The sequence below is a fragment of the Pezoporus flaviventris genome, unplaced genomic scaffold (assembly GCF_033815535.1).
Source record: "Pezoporus flaviventris isolate CSIRO_AGI_PZ_B2104156 unplaced genomic scaffold, CSIRO_AGI_Pfla_v1 ptg000081l, whole genome shotgun sequence".
NCBI lineage: Eukaryota > Metazoa > Chordata > Aves > Psittaciformes > Psittacidae > Pezoporus > Pezoporus flaviventris.
In genome coordinates, this window is record NW_026892629.1 from 2,557,767 (window position 1) to 2,585,101 (window position 27,335).

The 27,335-nt window shown below is 41.8% G+C and overlaps 1 long non-coding RNA gene across 2 annotated transcripts in view; it reads right to left on the reverse strand.

Moving 5' to 3' along the window:
* Positions 1 to 23,939, reverse strand: part of LOC133280323 (uncharacterized) — a 70,586-nt gene extending 46,647 nt beyond the window's left edge. The window contains exons 1-2 of one of the 2 annotated variants that reach the window (XR_009747122.1): positions 23,859 to 23,939; positions 8,801 to 8,907 (exon numbers count right to left, since the gene is read on the reverse strand). This is a non-coding gene — a long non-coding RNA (uncharacterized LOC133280323). Of the gene's footprint in view, positions 1 to 8,800; positions 8,908 to 19,851; positions 22,537 to 23,858 lie in introns of those variants that run through there. The other variant, XR_009747121.1, reaches the window with a different exon arrangement.
* Between the last annotated feature and the right edge of the window lie 3,396 nt (positions 23,940 to 27,335).

Genomic DNA, 27,335 nt, shown 5'->3' on the forward strand with positions numbered 1-27,335 from the left:
GAGGTAATGTTATACTGACAAGAAAAATATTCACAGTTGTCACTAGAAGTGACGATAATTCTCTCTCTTTTTCTCTCTCCACTCTCGTAAGCCCCAGTCAAGTGGTTCTCAATTCTTTGCTGGTAAAGCAGAAGCGGTACAGGCTCTTGTCGTGGCTTAAGCCCAGCCGCCAACTCAGCCACGCAGACACTCGCTCACTCCCCACCCCCCCCAACCCCTTTCTACCCCCTGCTCCCGGAGGGATGTGGAGGAGAATCGAAAGAATGTAACTCCCACAGGTTGAGATAAGAACATTCCAGTAACTAAGGTATAACACAAACCACTACTGCTACCACCAACGATAATAATGATAAGGGGAATAACAAGGGAAGAAAATACAACTGCTCACCACTCACCGACCGATACCCCTAGACAAGGCCCAAAACCGACTTTTCTTAATTTGTGAGATCAGACAAAATGGTGGTGGGTAAAACACACTGTATGCATGCCAACATGGTGATCCCCATCACAATCAGCAGGCAGATCTCAAGGGTGCCTAAAGGCCATTCAGAACCTTCAGAACTCTCAAATGATGCTGTAAACGGTCTGGTGGGTAGGCTGGGAATGTAAGGGAATGTCTCCTTCAGAAGTTTCTGAAACTTGTTGTCGAGGACTCCGTTCATACAGCTGCCTGCCATCTCTGATGCTTTTCCCCTTGCGTACAGGGGCAACCGATATTGGCACAAACTGGTCCTCTGGTTTGGCTGCAGTGATTATCACTGTGGTTGGAGTGTCTGCAGTATCTGTTGTCACGGTTTGGGTAGCTGCTGTACTTGTCACTGGGGTTGGCGCAGCTGCTGTTCTTGGAGCTGGAGTAGCTGCACTGTCTGTTGCGGTCGAAGTTTGGGTAGCTACTGTACTTGTCATTGGGGCTGGTGTAGCTGCTGTGCTTGGAGCTGGAGTAGCTGCGCTGTCTGTTGCTTTGCCATCAGATCCAGGGACATTTTTTTCCCTTTGAAGGTGCTAGATAGTGTTGAACAGGGCTCTATCAGCATAGGCCAAGCCCCAGCACATTGCCATGATTTGTCCCTCTCTGGTATGACCAGAATGACAACACACCTCATTTAAGTGTTTTACTATTTTTTCTGGATTTTGCACTTGTTCAGTGGTGAAGTTCCAAAGCACAGGAGGGGCCCACTGACCTAGGTACTTTCCCATACTATCCCTCACACCCTGCCACTCATAACTGTCCAGCCTCGGGGAAAAGAACTTGCTCCTCCTATATCATCGTCTAACCCTTCTGGGTAATTGCCCCCAGTTTATATACTAGGCATAACATGCTGTGGTATGGAATACCCCTTTGGTCAGTTTGGGTCAGGTGTCCTGTCTGTGTTTCCTCCCAGCTTCCCCTCCTCCCTGGCAGAGCATGAGGCTCAGAAAGTCCTTGGTCAGACTAAACATTACTGAGCAGCAACTAAAAACATCGGTGTTATCAGTGCTGTTCCCAGGCTGAAAGTCAAAACCACAGCACTGCACCAGCTACTAAAAGAAGGAGAAAAATGACTGCTACTGCTGAACCCAGGACAGCTCTTCTCCTGGTGCAGCTGGCCAGCTGCCCCCAGAAGCCCTGCCTCAGCATCTCACCTCACTCTCTGATGTCCTCACTTCCCCTCACAAGGCCTGTTGTCAAGGACTGACAGCCACAACAGAGACGGGAATATTCCCAGCACCTCTGTGAGTGCTGGCCAACAACAGTATCATCTCCCACTGCAGTGGCACAGGGTTCATGCCTGCTGACCAGCTACTGCTCTGACTCTTGACTTCTACTGATGTTACTGGGGGAACAGCTCTGTGCTTCTTTCTGCTACTCACACCGGCAGTCACAACACCACTGTCACCCATCTGTGACATACCACCAAGCCAACACAGGCCAAACCCGCCGGGAAAAAATGCCATTACAAAGGACAGAGCAGTACTTACACTTTTCATCCCCAAAACGGGAATGTACTTGTCAGCAGCATTAAATACAAAACCAACACCAAAACATGAGAGCTTTTCCTTGGTTTCTTGATTGAAACAACCTTCCTTCACAGAACAAAATGTGCCACTTTCCAGTTGTTTGTCAAGTGAGAGACAATGGTAGTTACAGGACATTTCTATAATCCACAACTGAGGAAAATTGAAGAGGCATTTGATTTATGAGATATGAAGTAATTGTGAAGCAATGCAGTTATGAAATCCATTAGTACAAGTATCTTTCAAGGAATACTAAAAAACTGGGGACACGTAGATGAAGCTAAGCATTTTTTACAAAATTACAATGTTTGGTGTGTAGAAGTTATGGTGCAACTGAAGAAAGCAAACAAACAAAGTCTTAATGATATTTTACCTTCTTTTCCTGCATTACCCAAGTACATGAAATTATTCCAAGTAACAGAACATTTGTTCTGCTCAAAGTAGCAGAATACGTAGCATGTGTAAATTAAATAAATTAAGCAAAAAAAGATAAACATTTCTAAATCGACTATGAACTTGAGAAAAATATTCTGTCTCTGTTCTGCGTTCAAAACCTGTTGCTGAGGTTACTTTCTGAAGCCCTCAATATACTAAGACCAGTATGAGCTCTGGCATCTTCTTCAGGAAAAAAGAAAAAGAAGAGAGGAAAACAACCAGGAGGACTGGAATATCTGTGAGCGTCCACCATCTGCCAGCTGAGCTGGTAGCAAGCAGACTTTAACATTTAGAGGCAATTAATTTTTTTAGTCAAAACCATCAAAAATCCATTTCCTTTTAAAAGCATGGATAGTTCATAGAATCATAGAATAGTTAGGGTTGGAAAGGACCTTAAGATCATCTAGTTCCAACCCCCCTGCCATGGGCAAGGACACCTCCAACTAAACCATCAGACTTGGGGTCCTTTCCTTCCTCTAGCTCAAAGACACCCTCACCTTCCTTCCTTGCTCAACTCCATTATGGAAGTTCAGGCCAATGGCTGCCCCTGTTTCTTTCCTGGCATGGAGCAACAGTAACAGTTTACCTCAATGCAACATAAACCTAGACACATAGTGGCATGAGTTATCAAATAAAAAAACCCCAGCTATTAAACAAACCTGAAGACTGGTAGGGGAATAAAGATAAGATCAAAGGCTACAGTCCTCACTCCAATGTGAGCTTTTCCATTGCTTCCCAGTCATGCCATTACTGCTCAACCAAGAGACAACAGCCCACTGTCTTTCAAAGTTACCAACTATAAACACACACAATAAGGTCAGACACTTCATTATTTTTGTTTTATAGCATCTCTGTCAGGTAACATTTAGATTTGTTCAGCTGAATTTCCTGTGTCTGGGCTGTAAATTCTTGACATATTCAGCTATTTTTCCACAACTACAGCCCCCAGAACAAAATGTTCTTGCTGTGCCTTGCCTTGCTTTCTTTCCCACAGAAACTTCCCACAAACACTCTCTACCTTCTCCAAGACAGGAATTTGGTGTGGTTCAGTCACCAAGTTAGGACATCTCAGGTTTTGGAGGGTGGCTTTCTCTAGGTCCATGCTGACCTCAGCCCCACTGCAGCTGGCAAGCAGGTGGCCCTGGTTGGTGGAAGGCAGCACCGCCCTAGCCTTGACTTACACGATCACTGGGTCTGGCATACTTCCCTGTGACATTCAGAGCTAATTTACAGGGTATAACAGTCTGGGTGGGTGCAATGAAATGAACTGGTAAACTTTCAGTGGAAGCAGGTAGCAAGTGATTTTGGTTCACGACACTGAATGTGTTAAAGGCTGAGAGTTACCAAGAATAAGGACCAAGCAAATTAAGGGATATTTTTTCTGTAACATGGTGAAATTAAAGAGAAGTTAAAATCAGCATTCTAACAAGAGCTTTGCAGGTCCCGGTTCTGCCACTATTGAATGAATGAGCTGAAACGTGGAGGGAAAAAAAAACTTGCTACTGGTAGGGAGCTGCGAAATGCCATGATTATCAGGGAGTAGCGGAAACATTCCCTGTAATTAGCTAGTGGTCACGTACAGGGCTTTTTTAATTAACACCTGAACTTCTCATACCTACTGTGAACACACCAAGGGAACAGCCGTCATCTTCCCTGCTCCAGATTTTTGCTGCGGGCCAGATGGCCCTGACCATTTTCTTTCTCTGCTTACAGAAACACTCTAATTCACCCACCAACATAACTTGTCAGCTTCTGCTGTAAAACAGTGATCACAGTTTGAAGGTATCAATACAGGTGGCCTACCATGATTCTCTTATATTGCTGTACCAAAGTCACCATCAAACATTCCTCATTTGAAAGCAACCATAGCTAATTGTGTTACTGATTTACGTCACAAGTTATTGTATTACCTACTCATGGTTAAAAACATGTTTTACTCTGAAAGTTTTGGACTAATAAGTATTTTTGATGGTTAACACCACAAGAATATGCTACCAATTTTTACTTGTACAGTGGCTTAATCACTGCCTCTATAGTGAAGGAATGGTTGCTGGAATGGTGGACAATAAATATCTAACAGTACTCAACAGTGCTGTGCAAAAGTGTAGGGCTCAAACTGAGGAAGAACACCATATCCAATTGAAGTGGCAGAGGAATGCAATAGGAAGAATGTAATTACTTGCATGAGAATTTGCCCAGAAAACTGAATCCAACACCCCCTTTCCTTTGAAAAATGTACTTTTTATCATATAATCACCTCAGTTTCCTTGCTAGGTGAACATTGCTTTGTTAGAATGTTGGCAGGAAAGTTAGGAGAAAAACAACACATACAACAGAATGAATGTTTCCTGAATATCTATTAATTTCAAGCTGATATAAGAAAGAAAATGTCACAGCTGCCTAAGGAAAACAAAATGGAAATCAAGAAAAAGGGGAAATAAGATCTGTTTTGACCTTTACACATTTCTGAACTTCTGGAAGGCAGGGACAGAAGCAGAAAAAAGCCAGGACACTTCTGACCCAGGAAATGCTAAACTCCACACAAATGCCTTTTTCCCTATAGGATTTAAGACCTGGGGCTAGACCTACATTTGGAAACTGCCAAAAATGGTTTGGCCATTTGTTAGGGTTTTGATGAGGGCACTCAAATGTTTAAAAAAAATGACCTGGGATCTTTTGGATGCCCTTAAATCCTGGAAAGAAGACCTTAATTCTACACTCATTAGTAAGAGCAGAATCCTCCATCCAGAAAGTGATTCAGAGGCAGCACTGTGGGAATGCCTCATGTTTAGAAAGCCGGCACCCAGCCCTGCAGTGCTGGGCTCCTACTACCAGGCACTGTGCAGGGGGTGGCTACAGGGAATGGTATTCACCCTGTGTGCTGCTAGACTAACACTAGAGAGTTCCTCAAGCTAGTAAGCAGGGAAACCCTGAAGGAGAGGTACAGATTTAACTCTGTCCTCTGTGGCCCATGTGTTGTACGCAGTTATTGCAACGAAACTTCCCCTCTTCAAATTCACAGCCTGTGGGAAAGCAGCCTAAATTACAACACAGGGCAGAGGTTTGATTTGCAAAACTGACCTCAGGACAGTCTACAGTGGCCTGGTTGACATTTGCTGTTGGAAGGGAAGTGGCTGACTCTTACTCACCTTGGTCCTTCAAAATTCGGCTCAAAATTCAAAACAGACTCTGCCCTTTCCTATTTCTTTGCAAAGTTCCCAATCCAGCCAGTAACAGGCACGTGCCCTCCCGCCTGCTCAGACACCCTGTGCAACAGAAGGATAGATGCTCTTGGACAAAGGGAGAGCGACTGGTAATCTGTACATTATGTACAGAGGATGAAGAGGGGTAGCTCTCCATGTTAACTTTAATCACAAGGGCCCTGGAAGCAGCAGAGGTAATAAAAGCATATTAGCTGAAGCATAGCACCACAAAGCAATATTAACCTTTCATGCAGAAGCTAACTTGTGTGTGCATGGTCTACATATGTGCCAGAGCCAAAGGAGAGAGGGGATAGGGATACCTGGCCTCAATCACTGCTCTGGTCATCTGTTTGTTATGCTGTCTGACTTTCCACAGGTGATAAAAACGGGGTGGTCTGGCATCTGTACAGGCTGAAGACAAACACTATACATTGAAACACAATGGTATACAGTTGCAGCAAGAAAGAAAACAGAAGAGATTGGGGAGACAAGCTTCAAATATAATTCACTTTAATGACATCTCATATTTTAGGCTGGCCTCCCTTCACAATGATCCACAGAAGGAGCGTGACCAGCAGGTTGAAGGAGGTGATCCTGCCCCTCTACTCTGCTCTCGTGAGACCTCACCTGGAGTATTGTGTGCAGTTCTGGTGACCTCAACATAAAAAGGACATGGAACTGTTGGAACAAGTCCACAGGAGGGCCATGAGGATGATCAGGGGACTGGAGCACCTCCTGTATAAAGACAGGCTGAGGAAGTTGGGGCTGTTCAGCCTGGAGAAGAGAAGGCTGCGTGGAGACCTCAAAGCAGCCTTCAAGTATCTGAAGGGGGGCCTATAGGGATGCTGGAGAGGGACTCTTCATTAGGGAGTGTAGTGATAGGACAAGGGGTAATGGGTTCAAACTTAAACAGGGGAAGTTTAGATTGGATATAAGGAAGAAGTTCTTTCCTGTAAGGGTGGTGAGGCACTGGAATAGGTTGCCCAAAGAAGCTGTGAATGCTTCATCCCTGGCAGTGTTCAAGGCCAGGCTGGACAGAGCCTTGGGTGACATGGTTTAGTGTGAGGTGTCCCTGCCCATGGCAGGGGGGTTGGAACTAGATGATCTTAAGGTCCTTTCCAACCCTAACTATTCTATGATTCCATGATCCTATAAAACTAGTCTTAACAGAGACATTTACAAGCACAGAGTATAGAGTTGGAGGAAGCAAAGACCCCTTTCATTCCAGGAAATAGAGAGAAACTTTCCATGCCCACATATGGATCCATGCACTCACAACATCTCCTCAAATGTAACTTTAAGAGAAGCAGCAGCATTGATCAGCTTGGATCAGCCAGAACCACTTCATTTTGATTGAGGAGAGGAAAAACAACAGTAAAGCTCAAACCGCGCAGTTCAACAATTTGGGCCAAGTCCTAAAAATAGAACTGCTTTCTTATGGAAAGAAATACCAAAAAAAAACCACCCCAACAATCCAAAACAAACAAACAAAAAAATAATAAAACAATTGCCAGAAGATCTGAACTGTTCTCAAAATTGTCTGAATTTGGTGCCAAGCACACAGGGCAGCCTAATACCTAAGAGGCTACCTGTGCCAGTTCTGAATCCCTTCTGCAACTAGAGACTGTATATCCAAGACTGGGAAGTGACTATGGAAAAAATCCTGTTTTCCAGTGGGCAAGCTTTCCTGCCATTTTAACCCTTGCTTCCACGCTTGCCTTGAGGCCTCATGATGCAGTCTTTCCCTGGCAGACTGCCTCCAACTGCCAGCACTTGTAGCCCAGCATGTTACCAGTTCCTGGCACCCACCCTATAGCAGCTTGTGGGGTGAAGCAGCAGCTTTAGAGCTTGCTAGGAGAGGCAAGGCCAACATCTCCAGTCTTCCATGCTGCCTGGGCTGGGCATCTTTAGTAGCACCCATCTGCAAGAAGGAAGACCAAAGGCTCCAGCTGGGGGGGTGCTTCCATGGGCTCACCCCCACCATGCCCACTGGGCACAGAACAACCTGCCATCTTCCTCCCAGCAGGGAACAGGACATTACTGGTGGAGAACGGGTTTGCTTTTGCACAACAAATCACTAATGTGAATTATCTGGGTGAAATTATAGTCATGGAGTAAGGCCTTCCTGTGCTTGGTGCTATACAAATGCAGAAGGAGATGTGCTGTCAGTGGCCTGTGAAATAATTTAAGAAGAAAGGCAGTTTTCTGTTTCCCTGCCTGTACTGTTCAGAATGGGCGAAACAAAAAATAATGTTAAGAAAGAAACAAAGTGGCTTACTTTTATCCCCTGTGAGACTCCCTATTATCTTACTTAGACACAGGCAGAAATACAGCTTCTCATTATTTTGCTTTCATGCTTTGCCCAATTTCAAAATGTATGGTAATAAGAGAACATATTTACTTCAGGAACAGAATATAGGAACAAATGTTTTCTGCACATAATACTGGAAAGAAATATGGGTCCTCATTATCCATGCAGGAAGGCAGGATTCTGGATTTTCACATATCACATTACAGCTTCACGCTAAAATACCTGAAGTGTCACTACCAACATCTGGCAAAGGAGTTCCCAAGTGTTACCAAAACTGCACCTCCTTTTTCTCCCTATACTGATGGTCTAACAGATGTTTGTCCAAAACACCTGAAGATGCTGCCTGCAAAGAATCCAGGATGGCAGCTCTACCATTACCCTCTGAAATCCTTCCCAGACCCTGGAAATGCCTGTGAGGCTTTTCACTTGTGGTTCAAGGCAGTGTCTGTATTACTGATTTTGACTTTTGCCTTCAGTATAAAAAGGTATTAAAATAAGTATATTAAAAAAAAAAATCCTTAGTAGTACATTGTTAGTTAACTTCATCAGTTTTATTCCGGCAAACCAGGCTCCACCACTTTCCATATAAACTCCAGACCCAGTCCTAGCTTCACTTTCCTGAAAACCTTTGTTAGGGTGGCAGGACAAGCTACTTTCTTCCACCCCACATGACTGAAATTTGTATAAAGAAGAAGAGAGGCAGGACATTTAAGGAGGAAAGGTCACTTTTCATGTAAAAAGGATTTTTAAGAAGCGAGGATCCTGGCTGAATTTTTGTATGCCAAATACAAGAAATATAATATGAGAGAAACAGCAGTGCTATTTTGGGTCACATAAGTATCGTATTCTGAATTACCCTTTTATTAGCAGGCAGTCCTTTCCTGCCTCTTCTTTCCAGCATTTACAGACCTCAGGTTCATACAATTCCATTGCTGCTTTGAGGAGGGCGTCAACTTTCCTTCCCTTAAAAGATATAAGTAAATCAGAACATGAACTTAGCAAGATGCACATCACAAAGAACAGAACAGCAACTCTCATAGTTCTTAAGATGTGTTTTTAAGGAGAATGTTAACATTTTTTATATTAGATTTATCTTCTTCCTAAATGCCTGACCCAAATAAGCAAAGAGAATGAAAGCCTAAAGCAATCAGTTCGAATTTCATCATGTGATTCTGGCCTGGTGTGTAGGAAAACACTCTATTAATTTAATAAGCAAAGTGTGAACTGGAAATATTGTTCTAAGCATTTAATGGAGTTGCATAACTCTTGTGTGTTTACTAGAGGTAGTAAGCCAAGGGAAACATTTATTTTCCCAATTAATTAATGCCCTATTATTTTAAGAAACAAAGTTGCTTATGCTCTTTACACATATTTAGCATCAAAGTGCTTTTGAAAACCATTATCAAGGCTCTTAAGGTACCATGTTTAATAAAAATAGTCTCTTTTGAACATGATAATATAAGAATTGAAACTTCTTTTTTTTTCAGTTTTGCTTTCCAGACAGCTATCACAAATACTTTCACTTCAGAGAACAGAGTGGTTAAATTTGTTTATTCAAGAGTCTGAATAAATAGGGTATTTTCTCCCACTCGTCATTTTAAGTTTAACCCTATGTATAAATTTTAAAGCTTTCGTGTGTTTTGGACCAATTGCAAAAGCCCCTTGGAACTGAAGGGGCTTCTGTCAGAGCTGTACTAGACACAGCTCTGAAACTGAGGCCAACCAAGTGAGTACAGGAACATTTTTAATTACTGCACCACCCTATGGATTTATGATTACTTAAGTGCACTTGACCCCACAAGTTGTCTAATCCTTCTTTTTAACTTCTCCACGGTCTATTAAACATCCCCTTTTACGAGACTCTCTGTTGGAATTACACCCTTGGTGGCTGTCTTTCCCACTTACAATGTTCTGACAGCTCTTAACATATTCCAGTCCAGATCTGACCTCTCAACAGTATGTGTCTAAATTGAGTCGATCTCACTGACAAAGATCAAACTGGTACTTAAAGTGTCTCGTGGCTGGACTTCCTTCCCAGCAGACACACAACTCCAAGCTGAAGTAAACATGAAAGGCTGCAGGCAGCTGCAAGTGGTATTAGAATGGAGAGCAGCGGAAGCCTCATATGATCTCAGCAGCAAGTGCTCCTGCGGCAGCAGCACAGGGAGAAGGCAGGGGAAATAGGTGACAGGCTCCCAGCCCTAGAGTAAATCCATGCCTAGAAAGCATGATGGTGATATAACCTGTGCATGATTAGTGATACCTGCCACACAACTCATGCACAACGATGATACAGTCAGCACCAGATAAATAAGTTCTCTGAATAGAAATGGAAGATTTTAGGCTATTTCCCTTGATTCACTTGTACTTATGGCTCAGAAGTTTTCACAAATCCCATCCAGAAAACCAGCTTCCCTACAAATCCAGGAGATCCAGCAGTGCAACATACAGTATAGGTCTTCTGCATGGAAAAGAAGATTTGCTGGTTTCAAGTACATAAAGTAATTAATGAAACCTGTCCTGAAGGTGATTGCCTTGACATCAAAATAGAATAAAGAATCTAATTCCTACTCTTTTCCACAGAAAAGTCACAAACAATGTAGACAAAATTACTGGTTTTGCAGGGAGATGAAGAGTCTAAGCAAAGAGCTACAGCATCTACAGTTTTATCTGTGAATTCATTATTTACTTACAATCAGGCATTTCATTTTCCTTTGATGTTACATCCTCTTCTTTAGGACAAATATTCTAGCAGTCAGGGAGGAGAAAGCTCTTGATTTCACTTTCTTGAAAAAGCTATTTTACCACTGAATACTGGAAAACAGCTGACAACTATCTTCCTACAGGGCCTACAGAAACAGAACTAGTACAGAAAAAAAGTATTTGAACTAATTCTTGTAATACCAATGTAAAAGAAAATCATCTGCTTGCCAGACAAGTTCTTTAAGTCTAAGACAGAGAGAATGTGTACTTTGAAAAAGAGAATCTATTTCCCAGCTAAAAATGTTCTTTGGAAACCATTCCATGCTCCTAGAAATTAATCCGTGAAGTTTATTTTCTGGCTACGTGGGTGGGGGAACACGGATCCAGGAAATACACTCATCATTCTCAGTGGATTAGAAAAGCGAATGTCTGTCTTGCACAGCTCTTTTAACATTCCTTGTTTCTCTCCTTATTTTCCTAGCCATTGTTTTTCCACTCAGTCTTGCACTGACTCTGATCTCACTGAATGCAAACTTGTCAATCCTGGATTTCTTTATCTATATCCCATTCTTGAAGAACTGCTGTTATTCAAAGACTCCTAGTAAGTCCAAGCACCAAGGAAAAGAAACCCAGAGCCTTGGTAAGATCTCACTGGGTGATTGTGAGGGGTTGGGACATCAAAGGTTCTCTCAGGTTCAAGTGTTAAAAAAATTATACCTCTTACCATCCTCGTAATGGAAGGGAGAAATCAGTTAAATTGGGGGTTTCAGAAAGCACCCAAACCAATTACTTTATATTTTGTTCTTATAAAGCAAAAACAAAACAAAGACCCAATTGCCCCTAGATAAATAGGTGAATATTTGTTCTGTACTGTACCCTAGCAGTGAGAAAACCACTATGTCATTTCAAGATATATGTATGTAGGTAAATATAACAATCACTAATATGACATATTTGCTAAGAAATGTTCCCTTCTTCATGTATTACGGAATGAACTGAAGAGTTCTCTTTATCCCCTCTCAGCTCTGTACTAGCTCTCCTCCTTGCCAGGGTGAAAAACACTGTGGCATTTCAATTCCACTCTGTAGCTAAGCATTTTCAGTAGACACCGTATGTTTCTTGCCTTGAGGCACCAAAGGCAATTTGTCAATTTGGTTGTTAATTCAGGGAGAGAGGGGTGTCATTTCACGGCTTCTGTGTAGTTCTCCATCCCTTAGCTATGTCTGGTTTTCTTCCAAATATACTGTGGGGTTTGGAATTTGTGGTTAAGTTTAGAAATTATTCTGGGATTTGCTTTTTCTCTCAAAAGGTACTTAAATTGAGGTATCTGGCTAGTACTTGGCAATTATTACTTAGAGAATAAAGCTTCTTGCTAAATCCTGTGTTGTACCTGGTGTAATACCTTCAGGCACTGTGCTGAAGGAAAGTGAGGGTATTTCTGGGGATTCCACTGGAGATGTGTGAAAACTTAAAATTTTAACACACACGATGTAACCAGCTCCTACTGTTTCTGAACTCCACATTTCAATAATACCATTGTTTTTCCTGCCTGCTATAAAATGTCACAGGGTATGATGACAGTTAGCACTTCCCCTTCTCACATGATAAAAGGTGATGGCATCTGTCTTTAAGTACACACATAAATCTGCTGGAATTGCATACTATGAAACATTTTAGTCAAGATGTCAATTTCCTCTAGTATGAGAATATTATGCTGTGGAACTAAAATGTAGAATAGGATCAACAGTATCTAAGACATTTAATAGCCCTGAAGCTAGGCAGGGATGAACTAGCACACAGATTTCTTTGCACCCAGGATGAGCAAGTCTTTAACTAATGTAAACATTTTAAAAGCATTTAATGTGTATCTCATAATTACAGGAACACAGCAAGCCTTTTGTTGCATTGCTTTTTGGATGTTTTAAGTGGTAAATCCAGTATGCCATGTGAGTATCTGCTTTTGTTACAGTTGTTCTGGTTCCCAAGAAACAAAATCCTCCGCTTTTAAAAGCTTGGTTTTTTTCTTCAATTTTGTTATAAAAACTCATAGGATATATTTCATTTGCATAAAATTGCCACATACTTTCTGTGACTTCTTCCTGGGAGCATTATTTTTGACTGTGCAAAAACAAAATAGCTGCATTTTACAGTATTAACATAATCTGTCAACATAGAATCATAGAATCAACTAGTTTGGAAAAGACCTTTAAGATCATCAAGTCCAATCATTACCCCAGGACAGCCAAGACCACCACTAGACCATGTCACTGAGGGCCCCATCTACATGGTTTTTGAACACTTCCAGGGATGGTGATTCCACCGCTTCCCTGGGCAGTCTGTTCCAATGCCTGAACACCCTTTTGGTGAAGAAATTTTTTCTAATATCCAATCCAAGCCTCCCCTGTCACTGCCTGAAGCCATTACCTCTTGTCCTATTGCTTGTTACTTGGAAAAAGAGACCAACCCCCAACTCACTCCATCCTCCTTTCAGGTAGTTGTAGAGAGCAGTAAGATCCCCTCTGAACCTTCTCTTCCCCAGAGGAAACAACCCCATTTCCCTCAGCTGGTCCTCGTTAGACTTGTGCTCCAGACCCTTCACCAGCTTTGCTGCCATCTTCTGGACCCGTTCCAGCACATCAGTGTCCTTGTAGTGAGGGGCCCAGAACTGAACGTGGTATTTGAGGTGCAGCTTTAATAGTGCTGAGTACAGGGGAACAATCACTGCCCTAGTCCTGCTGGCTGTTATTTCTGACAGAGGCCAGGATGCTGTTGGCCTTCTTGGCTGCCTGGGCACAAGCTGGCTCATGTTCAGTTCCACCAATCTGCACCCCCAGGTCCTTTTCCACCAAGCAGCTTTCCAGGTATTCTTCCCCAGTCCTGTAGTGTTACAATGCTTTACTTAAGTCCAAATAAACATTGTCCACAGCTTTTCCCTCATCAGCCAGGAGGGTCCCTTTATCATAGAAGGAGATCTGGTTGTTCAAGCAGGACCTGCCCTTCATAAGCCCATGTTGACTGGCCCTGATCCCCCTATTTTCCTGTATGTGCTTTATGCTCTCACTTAGGATACCAGCCAATCTCTGATCCGATCTTCTTCTGTCAAAAATAAAACTACAATAATAAACAACTTAACTACTGAGCTGATCATCAGAGATTTCATTCGGTCTTTGCTAGATTCCTGGACAGGACAGAAATAATAATTAATACACATCACAAAGGCTGCTTTGATAATTTTGACAGTTAAACCCACTGAGTTTTCTGACTTGAACTTACACGTCTTATTTGAGGTAGTTTTCTCTCATCTGAAGACTAAAGAACCTTTATGAATCTGTGAGACAACACTTTCATTGGTACAAATTCTTGCAGTTCCTCCTTTTTAGCTCTCACATCTTATAATACAGAGTTCATCGAAAGCCCTATTCAGACCTTTTCTACTCTTCCCAGTAAGTGAGCATTCAAGTATCAGTGCAAAACCATAATACTTTCTATTTAAATACTGTACATATCTATTCCTTGGAAAAAATATACTGTAAAATGTCCAGGTTCTTTGGCCAGTTCAATTTGCTGTCATTGAACCCTCTAATTATATTCTTTGCCTGTGTCTTTTTCTCCCTCCAGCCATTTTGTTCTGTTTCAAGGGCCTGTGCTGCTTTGGTCAGTTAATGTTCCCCTGTGAGAACTCAGCTTTAGCATAGCTGCTGAAATACAAAACAAGGCAAAAAAAAGAAAAAAAAAAAAAAAATTGTCTTGGATCCTTCATATTTTTCTGCCGCTCTTCTCATTTCCAAGTCTTCTTCCATGCCAAGACAACAGAACTGCTCTCTTTTCCATGGTATGGACTCTAGGAAGCCCTTTCTCTTGCAACACCTCTTCTCCCTGCCCTTAAATCCTCAAGTCCTTCTTCCTTTTGTGACATGATCATATCACATATCTCAGATACCACCCTGACTTTCTTATTTCTGGTTTCACAGGGTCATGATGTTTTTGTTAATCCTGAATGTGTCTATAACTGACTTCAGAAGTCAGCCTAACTGGGACAGCACACAGGAGACCTTGGCAGGAAGAATGCAAAAGCAAAATCTCCAAAAAAAGGTTTCTCACTGGATGTGGGATTGTTACATGAGACTTTCTTCCAGGATGGGATACAGATTTCAAGTAGTCTGGTTCTTAATACCCAGGCTAAATCATCAAGAACAGTACAAACCATGGTATTTCAGTTAAGAAGAGTAAACAGCAATTTTCAGTAATGTTGTTGCTCTGTTCTAACACGCTGTATGCTGTGGCTGAACCTGCCAACATCTGGACTATGAATATTCACTGCCAAAGCTGCACTTGGTGGTTGCCAAACTGCTGAGCCCACGTGTGGCTTCACAGCTTGATATCCAGAGAACTCAACTATGATTCAAATTCTGAAAAATCTCTGGGTCTATGGTTGCAGTATGATTCAGCAGTTTGGAGGACAGCCTTCCTAAGGGAAAAAAGGAAACAGCAGCAAAAAAAGTCCCACACTGACCATATATGGCATACAACTCTTAACGAAGAAGTCAACTCCTTGAGCACCTTCAACAGAGCTCCATAACTTGACTGGTTGGTACAACATACAGCTTATCACATGCATCAGGAGCTGAATTCTGCTCCCCATGCAGAACTATGCAAACTCAGATGAACTCCACTAATTTCAGTGGTACACATCTTGTTTAAATATAAATATACAGAAGCTCCTCGACATGCCTCTTGCCGGTGCTATTTGAAGTAAGCCTGAAATCATTAACCAGGTAGACAGCAGCTTCCTTACCAAAGAAAGCCTCCCGTGGCATTCCAGGAATGCAGTTAGAGAGGTGGATTCAGTCCCCACCACACAAAGATACTTGATTTGTAAATGAATTAAGGCTTGTGAACTGACAAGCAACAAAACCCCTGGTTCTGCACACCCATAGAATGCACTGGGAACCTCAATCCTACACTAATTGCTCTGTGTGCTCCAGGGATGTTTGCACACACATAAAAGTTGACCATAGCTTGCCAAAATGAGGTGCCTACCAGCCTGGTACATGGAAGAGTTCAGCTGCTAATTCACATTGCAAACCCTATTCCTCAAACTTGGCTCCTTGCCTTCTTGAAGATAAAAATAGTTAAACTGTGATTTTTGCTTCATTTATTGATCATTCGGGTGGGCCAGCACTCCACCAAGGCATGAGAGTGCACAGCCCTCATGCTGTGCTGCTCAGCCCTGCCTCGTCAGACAGGCCAGACACCGTCCAGCCATCTGTACTGCCCTCATTCTTCTGGTGACGAAGCCTATGCTTCCTTTGCCAAGCAGAGTGGCTTAAGGAATAGTCTCTAGTCCTTACAAAATACATGCTCGGTCATTCGGGAAATAAATGAAAAGAAGTGGAATAAATGCTGCTCCAGTTCAAGCTGAACAATTTGTTCAGCACTACAGAATGTTGCTTTAGGAAAGCTTCCTTTTAATATAGTACATGAGACAAATGGACCCCTTTTTTCTCATTCCCTTCTCTTTAACAGTAATTGAATGAAGTGGAGATTGTGAGGTAAAATCAAGCACATCTGGGTCAATTAGCATGGAAAGTCAATTCTTTAAAACCTGATGGATGCCTCTGGGAATCGCGCACTTCACAGCACGAATCTCAGCGCAGTGCCGCACTCTCAGCCACTCAACTCAATTAAGCCATTACGTGGTTCTTTAAATCTGGGGATCCAGGGGAATTGGTTAATTGTCTGCTTGTCATGGTTCCTCCTCAGGGAGCATGTAAATGTCTTCTGTTTCTCCTATAGATGCACGGTGCACATAAGAACAATCCATTTTAGCTGACTTATTCAAAGCTTATTTCTCCCGTGGGAAAATTAATCTTCCTCCTCAAACAGTGCCCAAAAGAACAAAGCTTTCCAGTGGAAACAAACCACCCAATCAATATGAAATAGGTTTTCAATTACTACAGTCAAGTTTATATTTCTTTTTCCCTACAAGACTCAACTGCTTCTTCATGCTTTCACTTGTTTATAGCTTTCACAACCAAACTCCTCAGGACTGCAATGGGGTTTCACCATTCTCTGCAGCTATGAGCAGCTCAGCTACACCCTTGGACTTACCTATTGTGCTGTAAGTCACCTGCTGACTTTGCAGTCATCAAAGCCCAAGGGTGCCATTTAAGCGCTTATGAAGCACTTTACTCTGTGGACAAAACTGAGCATTGACAGAAGATAAGATAACTCAGATCACATCTGGATAGATGGGCAGGATGACACATCCAGGCCTGATCATCTGTCCCCACTGAGAGCGGCTCCAGATCCACTGAACCAAGAGGTCCACTAAAGAGATTTCGAATAACCAGCCTAAGGCAGACATTCCACTTTTAGAGAGTAAAATTAGTGAGATTAATCTGAGCCACATCTCCACACCACTGTGACAACCACCCAGGAAAGACAGACGGCTGTCCCTGTCTCACCACACCACATCAGTGAGCTCCTCTTCATGTGCACACAAAAGGCTGCTTTCACTCTCCTTTTGCTTCATGTTTCAGACTGCTGGACACCCAAAATCTCTAGTTGGCCTTGGTGGGAGACAGTTACTGGGTGCTCAGGGTTGTGGAAAACAAGTGACCCCATTTAGCCCCTAAATAGAGATTCAGAAGGCTAAAATTAGCTTCAGGTTTTTTTAAAACTTGGCATGGTATTAAAATCCATCCATGGGGTGAGTTAATTTTTTACCATCAAAGAGAAGTAAAATGACTTTTTCAAGGTCATACAGCAGGATGACTAGGATTAGAATGCCACAAATTCCGTGTGCTGTAACCAGAAAATTATTCTGTTTCCTAAATGTAACATAATTGAGACATAGTTTGATAAATGGAGACTGAGTAAGCCACACTAAATCTACTGATGTGTTCTGCAATGTCTGGATGCATCCCCAGCCCTAGCTATGAAAGGAAATGTAATTACAGTAATGGGAAAGTGCAGTCCACCCATCATTTGGGTTACCACACAAATACGTAGCTGACTCCAAATATAGAACTGCAGCAATGTTTCTTACACTCTTATCTCTCTTAGATGTCTTTTCCTTAAGTTATTAGCTTGCCGTCTTCTCCTCTGACAGGAGAAACAATCTATTTTAGTGTAGCCCTACCAGCAAAGGGCTGTCACATCCTTCAGGACATAGGGAACAGCTGCTCAAAGTTTTCACCAGAGAGCTGCCATTGGAGACAGACACCTTCATTTGCCCACGTAGGTGTAACCAGAGTGTTTGCTCAGGCGCAATGCTGGGGATGAGGGAGGGAAGCTAAGCCTGAGGAAGAAAGTTCAAGTAGGAGAGGAAGATCAGGAAACCAGAAAATTTCAAAAAGCACCCTTGTGTTTTGGAACCTATACCAATTTTAAAAACGAGGCATATGCCTCTTAGTGCAGTCTCAGCCATGAATGCAGGGCAGTGTAGAAATTCATAAGCCTCATTTAAACAGCCTAGTTTTGCTCTAGAGAAGCCAAACAGCATAGCACAGAGTCCAGGGTAACTTACACAGCTCCTGCGATGGCAGTTTAGACCGGTCAGCTCCTCAGGTGTAGAAAGGTAAATTTACATTGGGATCCTTAGCATATATCACTCACTTGGGCTACATCATCTGAAGTACCTGTCTTCAGAAGTATGTGTGTGTAACTTAAAAACTTCAGCTGCAGTCCCAGAGTACGTGCAAGGAATCCTGACAACAAACTTTCTGGCTCTCCTTCCTTTCTGCAATCCAGGGACACAGTGCCAGACACTTTTCCTCCTGTGGTGGACCGGCATGCAATTATTTTTGTGCACTTCAGCTTGCCTTGGCTACAGAAAAGAAGGGAGATATTTGATTAACTTTCATGTCCTGCACCAGAGTGTGATAGATAGCTGCACTTCCAGGTTCACCAAGTTTTTGTGGGCAAAGGAGAAATGTCTCATTGCCAGATGTCTGTGAAGGCATTTAGTGGTATCTAAAGTTGAAAAACGAGTTCTGACTAACTTTAAAATGCTAGCATCTTTAGGTTGTCATACCTAGATTTTTACCATGAGTTACAGGAGTATAATCAGAGGCAGCAGTGAGAATTAGAGAAATGGATTGCGACCTGCACATCCCACAAGGCTATCTTCTTGGAAACATCTTGCTCTTGCACTGAGCAACAGCGTGTTGCAGCCAAGTTGTCCTTCCAGCCATGGCAGGGACAGCCAGTCCCAACCAGTCCCAGCATGTTGGTGGCAGCTCCTTCGGCGTTCAGAGCTTCTGGACACAGCCACAAATCAGAGCTTCACATTGAAGGGACTCTGTCCACTTTCCACCCTCAACCAAAGCAACATGATAGCTCTGTTCTCAGTGAAAATAATATGGATGCTCATGTACATGCGTCTGGACCAATTGTCAAGCTGTTGCAGATCCAAGATGCTTTAATTTCCTATTTAGAAAAAAAAGGGAGAAAATAAATCAGCAAACTACCTCTTCTGCCTTCTGCCGTTCTTATTACCTGGAATTCACCAAGATTGGTGCCTGATCAACCATGGCTGGAAGAAGAAAATAAGGACTAGAGTAATCACAGTAAATTCAATCCAAACAAGCCAACCGCAGTGTGAAGGCTTCGTAGATGTTTCCTAATTCACATGTAAGGAGTAGCCCCAGTCCACTTTCTGCTAAAAATGTACCTGCATCCCAGAGTTAACACAGAGGCCAGTGGCAGCTGAACTGCCTTCCAACCATAATGTACAGTAGCCCCTACAGTTGAATGTATGTTATATATATGTTGAGGAAGGGACAGACCATTGCATGGCAACTGCATGTAGCATAGCCAGTTCTTGACTGCCCTGCATATTCTGTGATTAATCTCCTATTCTGGTTCAGAGACTGTGTAAAATGCTGTTACCATGTTTACATTGGCTTCACTTTGATGCAAGGGACTATATGAAATATCACACACACACAAAAGACAAGGCCTTCTTCTACAGCTGTCGACAGCACCTTTGCAACAGTGCTAAATAAATAAATAGAAAGGGAAGCATTTGCAATGAATAAGGACTTGCTTTTCTGACCCTCCAACACCCAAGGCAGTACAAAACCTGGTATGTTCTCCTTGGCATTACAAATATATACACACAGAAACATACTTGCACATACCTACATAGACCCAAAACCCCTTCCCCAGGAATGTGGCCTTCCCTTTTCAGATACGTACCAGCAGCAATGCATACACTGAAGAAACAGGGGCAGAAATCAGTCACGTTTTTTCACACAGTAGTTTTTATTCTGCTTGCAGCAATTCCCTCCTTTTCCAGCCACAGACAAGGGTTGAAACTAGATGAGCCAAAGGCAGCCTAGGCGGGATGTAAATGAGACCACACCTTCCAAACACCCTCCAATCATGAGGGAAGAGCATGGATGTAAATAAAACCACACCTTTTGCTGGACCAGCCTCCTCTTCTTGCGTAAAACAGTTTCCATGTACATAAGACCACTCCCTCAGACAGCCTGCCTATTTCCATTCCTGATGAGAGGCATGCAAGGAAGGCCAATCCTTTTTACAATCTCTAAAGCAAAACAGACAGGAGCGTAACATTTACCCTTCTCTTGCTCAGAGAAAAGCTAGTTCCTTCTTTGGAAAGCACTTTCTTGCTGTGTGTGGGATACCATAAGCCAGCACAAATCTCTCCTCAGTTTTCCTGTCAGCCATTTTATGAACAAATTGCCTGCCTACAGGATATGGGTACACATTTTAAGATGTAACTTCTACTGTGCACTGACAAGCCTTCTCAGTCTTTATACTGACATTAGATAGGTGCTTTCCTTCCAACTGGGCAGAGTTCAGAAAAATGCAATGGAAACAGTGAGATCCTCCTCCGTTTTCTCTTATATCCTTCTTTCCACATGCACATCCAGAATTGATTTAGAGATTTCCAACCCAGATCAAAGCAAGAGGCTTGTCCCAGAAGGTAAAGAACTAAACTGCAGCCAGGCTACAGTTTAACTTTTTCCAGATGTCAGAGCTCACTACAGTCATCTCTCAAATTGATTCTGGTTTGGGCCAACAAGCAACTTAAATATCAGTAAAACATTACTATCAATGAGAATCATTTAACTACTTAGATACACTTAAGGTGTCTAGGTTAGGCAAACAACTTGAAGGAATTCTGAGAGGAAAAACACTGTTCTCATCTACACTCTTCACAGTAAAAAAGTCCTGGAGGAATGAAACAGGCAGACTCCAACTTCCTAGAACAAGATACATGAGGCAGAATGAAAGTGCTTCCATACCACACACTTTAGCCAAAAAGGTGGTTTTAAATAAAATTGGGGGTGTACTCCATTCCCATAGAAATGGTGGAAACACAGATGTTGTCCAAGCTTAGGAAACAAAATTGTCCACATTTTTGATGTTTGTACCAAAGGAAAAGCTACTGCTTTGAACATTTGATGGAAGACTGTTAAAGGAAATCATTATTATTATCGTGGCTCCCACCGGTGTTACAAAAGACCAGGATCTGACAACATTTTCCTTATAAATCCATCTTTCAGTAGAGTCTGAGTTGGCCTGAAATAGCTAGTTGGACCAAAATCTGGATTGTGATATCTCTGGAAGCAAAACTGCATCTGGCTGTTTACAAAATTCTGGTCTACAGAGACTGTGAGAGCAGAAGAGGGAGCATTTTTAGTGGTTAAAGCTGTCTGTCTTGTTTGTGCTGCTTTACAGCGCTGATCAGCAATCAGCATCCAAAAAGGAAGTTTGGAATTAATGCTGATGAGCATCCAGAAGTCTGCATGCACATTCAACCATCTCCTCCAGTGTTTTCTTCTGAAACATGCAGCTGGCACAAAACAGAGGTTGTCTCATGATATATCTGGAGCTCACATTTCCAAGGACATCCTGGACAAAACCCAGCAAGGACCACAGAAAGAAAAGAAAGATTCCCAAACATTCTTGATTTTCAGCAAAGAATTATTTCATGCCTCGGCTTAAAACTAGGCTATGTCTAAAACATGATTATTATACTAATTTAATGAACCAGTTCATTAGGCTTGAAGGGTACCACTCAAACCAAAAGACAGATGGGAGTTTTCCTTTTTGAGCCAGCCCCCCCAAAACTGCCTACCCTAAAGATGTACACTTTAATGGAAGCCAGAGAAGAAGTAAAATGAGAACAGCAGTCATAGGGTAAGTCTGATTTGACAGATACTTCATTTCATGGAGTAACAATACTGGTTCCCATCCATAGCTCCTGCGTCACTGCACTGTTCAGTGGCCCAGGCAACGCTCCCGTACATGTAGCACACCCCAGATCTCTATTTGCTTCTACAGCTTCCTTTCACACTTCAACTTCCATAGTTGTAAAAATGAAAGGAGACAATTGTGGAGTTCATTATTATTTCCCTGTATGAAGCTAATTAGGCACTGGGCAGAACAGCAATGGGCCCTGGTACAAAATCTACCACAGGCTGCTCTTTCAGTCATATGTCTATATGTTTTTCTGCTTTGCAGTTTGTTTATCTTCCCTTCAGTGTTTTCTTCTCTTACCATTTCTGCTCCAGTTTATGCCACACACCTCTTCTTCCTCACTCCTCCTTCTTCATAATGCTCAGCCCTTTTCCGGTCTCCATGCTCTGGCTACTGTCGTCTTGCACTTAACCTCCACTATCCTTTCAACTGCAACACCCCTAAACTCAAACCACCTAACCTGCACTCTCAGGAAACACCCATTCTGGGTTATTGGTTCTCCCCTATTTTACCAGATTTTACAAGCTCTTTTACACAAAGATGCCCTTAATATGTGAAGCACAACTGGCAAAAAACAGAACATGAGCGTGGTCTCTTCAACACAGTGACTGTTTTATTGTGCATTCCTGCAACACTCTGCACAATTGATACCCTTTGCACTATTAAAAATGCATTACCCCATCAATTATGTCTTAATTTTGCTAGTTCAATAGGTTAGATAAATCCCGTACATTTTAATTATCTAATTACTTAGACCCTTTAGGGACACAGTCGCTTAAACTTAGAACTATTTTGTGAACAAAATCTATATAATGGCATCTGAGATAAACCTTGAAACAAAATATTACAAGAAAGAAACTGCTTTTGGTGAGAGACCAATAAACACACTGTAAATTCTGCCGGTTTGCACAAGAAACACTGAGTCGTGAATGACTATTCCAGAAATGGAAAAACAGAGGGTCTCTTGACATCCAAATAGGGTGAGCAGGCAGTGCTCCAACAAACAAATCAGAAGTGGAAAGAGAAAAAAAAAAAAAGTCTTCTCGTATCCAAATAGTTTTGAAAATGAAAACAGGGACTAAGAAAGAAGAATTAAAACATGGAAGCTGAAGCCTATTCCCATATTTTATTGCGCCACTTCAAATAAAGCTAAATGCAGGCTCAATCTTGGTGAGAAACAACATACTCTGTTTTTTTCCAGTGTTAGATAAGACTCACTGACGAAGATGGAGTTTAAAATAAAATGGGATATAATCCGTGCACAGAAAAAAAGGTCATGCTGCTGCTTCTTCTTTTCTTAAATGCAAAGACGACTTTTCTAACCTGTGCACTTGGGAGGTGATAGATCAGGTTAATAAGGCCCCCACATCAGCTCCTCCCCAAGCCATTCTAGAAAGCAGTGAGTCTGAAAGAGCAACTGCTGGTAACACTGACAAGTGCTTAATGCTACTGCTTTTTGCTACGAAAAGCAGGAAAACCTCTGAAGGAATAACCTGCACCAGCAAATGCAGCCCACAATTGGGTGCTCTGAAAGCATCCCTGGAACATCACCCTTCTGGGAGATGCTTGAAGGGTTATGGCAGAAACCGAACTACAGCTACTCTGGAAAGTGTTAGATCAGTGTTAGATCCTTTCTGCACGGGCACTTAGATGAAACCTGATAAACACAAAATGGTCATGAAGCAGCTGTGAGAAGTAACGCCTTTGTGTGTGAGTGCCATGAGAGAATGGTTTAGTACCCCCAGGTCTCCAAAGAAGCTCTCACTAGACTCAAACCCTCCTGCTCTGTGTCTCAGGAACCTCCCTTGCAAACCCAGCTTTGAAAAAGTACAACATGCAACTGCTGATTCTCTACAAGTAGTGAAGCTTTAGCCAACACTCCCAACCATAATGTGTACTCAAGCACAGGACTCAAGTAAAATCACAGAAGATGCAGAATGATGGCTGTAGGTCTCCAGAGAAGTCACCTTTACCTGATGGACTCACTGACCTGTTATCCAACACTGACCCTTTGAACTACCCAATCCAAGGCTCTGTATTGCAGACATTCACAACAACGAGATTTGTTTTAGAAACAATTACAGGACAGAAAACAGTAAAAGTGCATTATTAAATTTGCTTTTACACAATAAGCTTTAATAACTCTAAATGAATCATAGAATACTTTTTAAGTATTCTTTGATGTGGGCCAGAAAATGGATTTCCTGCTCCTTGAAGAACACTGGGTTTCTAAATGTCTCTCCAGCCCCACTTACAGTGGCAGACATTATAAAATCTCACTCAAATCATTTTTCAGGCCAAGCAAGACCAGTAGGTCATTGACACAAAAAGAATTTAAAATTAAACTCCCCCAGTGTTTCTCCCTTCCAAAACCAAGCCAGAACACTGACATGTTTAAAAACAAAATAATGCCAAGGTTTTTCTAAGCTTTATTTTGCAGAAAATTCATGCAACTGATGCACAAGATCTGTTTCATCAGGACGCCTCTTCCTAATGAAAACAAACTCCAATTAAAGCTTCCCAGTTGACAGAGAAATTTAAGGAGAAAAGACTACAAATGTTCCTGGTGACTTTTTTTCTCAGCTGAGAAAATGATAAGCTATATAAACTGCATTGAGCAGATGAGCAGGCAGAGGCCCCAACTTTAAACACACAATCAAAAATAGAGAGATGGAGATCTGAATGGGGATCTGAAGGGGATTTTTGTAGCCTGTCTGTAGTTCTGCCTGGTTCCCTGAGAGGAAAACAAATATCTGACTGGTTTATATACTCTTGGGGAAAAAAAAAATAATCCTGTCATAATTTTTAAGTGTGTTGATCATAGTTTATTTTTAGATCTGATAAACCACAGAAACATCTCCAGAAATATTCTAAAGAAACACAGTGACCTTTCCAGCTTGGAAAGCAGAGATGCTTTAACAACAACATCCAATGTGTGGTACAGGCTGGATAAATCTAGAAGACCCCTCGATGGCCTACCAAAAAACCTCCCATATTCACCTATATCCTGTCCCATAAAAACTTCTCACCTAGGTTACCAAAGGTAGTCTTAACTATCAGCTCATACTCAGAAGCAGATCAAGGAAGAGGGAGCACTGCTCTGAAGACAGAAAAGGATGCTCATGGGAACCCAAGCTACAGGCAGTAAGAAACAACTGCTAGCTTTACCTCTGTTTGAGGAGGCAATTCACCTAAGACCCAAGCAGAAACAAGGAAAGGTGCTGAAAAGGCACTGAGAATCAGACTGCTTCAGGAATGAGAAAATAACGGTCAGGAAAAGGAGAAAGCTTCCAAAATTAACTGGGATTTGATACACAAGTGATGCAAAAGTAAGTGAATGCTTTCCAAAGGGCAAAGGTGGGCAGGGAAGAAAGTTTTACCCCGTGCTCTGGTGATGACATGCTACAGCTGGTCAGGCAGAATGCCACCACTGTCCTATGGTCCATCTGCTGAAGCTATGTATAGCTGGGTATTGTATTATGTCTAACAATTATCTCAGCTCCTACACTTACTTGCCAATTCAAAACTTCCTTCCAAGCAAGAACAGTCATTAGCCAAGAGGATCACAGACCTTGGGTCTTTCTTCACCAGAAGTCTCCTGGCATCAATACTGTGGCTCCATGTCACATAAATTATTGGCACTCTACTGTCTTAACCTTTGGAGGTTTTTTCTTTCCAACTTCCCTATTATTCTCATCTTAGCTCCCCCCAAACACCTAATGCATTGGTTCACTTAGTCTAGGACTACCAAATGTACTTTAAGTCCTGCAACTACGTTCCTGCTTGGCTTTCTTGGTAAATATGTGTGGGACACAAGTTCTTGTTACCTTGGCTTTTTGTGTGTGTGTGTGTGTGTGTGTGTGTGTATTAACAGGGTTTTTTTACTAAGTGATGATAATGTACTGCTCTGTGTTGGTCTGCTGGAAAAGCAGGAGAAATGAAGGAATTTTGAATAAAAACATAACTTTGCCAAGATCTGCTCTGATAGCCTTCGAGAAACAAAAATTAGACACCTCATCCATTCATCAACAAATTTGGCTTGAAATACAGCATATGTGGTTTTCTTCATGGAATTATATCATAATAAAATAACCTTTTTAATATGTCAAAAGAGTATTACAAATCTGCTGTGGACACAATGTAAAATGAAGCCTCTGCAGGAAAAAATCTGTGACCTCTAGCACCAGAAACACGCATTTATACATTTTCAGCTAAAAGAATGATTCAACAGTAACCATGCTGCCCATTCATCCTAAACCACAATGAAGAGCAGAAATAGAAAAACACATCTAGTCAAAGTGCTGGATGCCTTAAACCCTCAAACATCAAAATCTTTTTTGGCTTTTTTTTTTTTCCCCTGAAAAGATACAGTGATGAAACCAGAAAAACCATAGAAAAGGTTTGGAATTATAAACCACTTAATGCTTGTTTGACTCTTGGCTTTGTCTTTGTACAGGTATTGATTCTTCAAATATTCCAAAACATATACCATGTCCAAAATTAGTATCTTGACACAATGCTTTGCTCTAATCACACCCTGGGTTTTTATATTGTTAGCTGCCTACCTTTTGATTCTCTTCTTTCACACAATCAATCATACTTTGTTGCCAATTTCCTCAGCAAATGTTCTAGGAAGAAGCACTGACAAACCAAGCTGAAAGTGCTTTAGAAAGAGTGGAACAAAAGTGTAGGTATCTTTAAAAGTGATTTATGTGACACTGTGACACTGACCCAGTTCAGTGCTCTCCAGCTTTTTATTCCTGCAAGAGTCCAGGTGAGTGCAACAAACTGTGGTACAAGTTTCAGTATGTTTCTGACTTTAATACCTTCTATAACTCCTGCATCACTGAACTAAGGGATATTTTGATGCTGCTCTGAATTTATTTCATTTTCTATTTTTCAGTTTATTTTTATCTCTGGTTAACTCCATTAATTTGTAACAACCAGCCCTAAGAATAAACAAGAAACATGAGGTTTAGGCACAATTTTGCCAAATGTATAAATATTCTTGTTATCTTAGATGTTTATTGTTGAAAAAAAACAGCCTTGCATTCCTTGAGACTTCTAATATACTCACCATAGTTTCATTCAAACCTCAATACATTACCTCCTGAAAGCAAAACCAAATTCCTTATGTCTTATTTGGAAACTGGACCATTAATTTTCTTCTTTTGTGTATGTTAGGCACAAGGTTGTGGAACAGCCACTGAATTTATCAATATACTATACACAAAGAACGTGGATTTCTCCCAGATTACTTTCGATGACTGTTCAACAGTCCAGGAATAACAGATGTACAAAAAACCCAGAAAAAATTCACCCAAAGTATTGTTTTCCTTCCCATCCTATGTTTGCCATTAAAATCAAAAGCAATGACCTGCTTGCCATATTTTCCTCTGCATTCTAAAATAACACATTTAATAAGTAATACACAACATTGTAATTTCTCA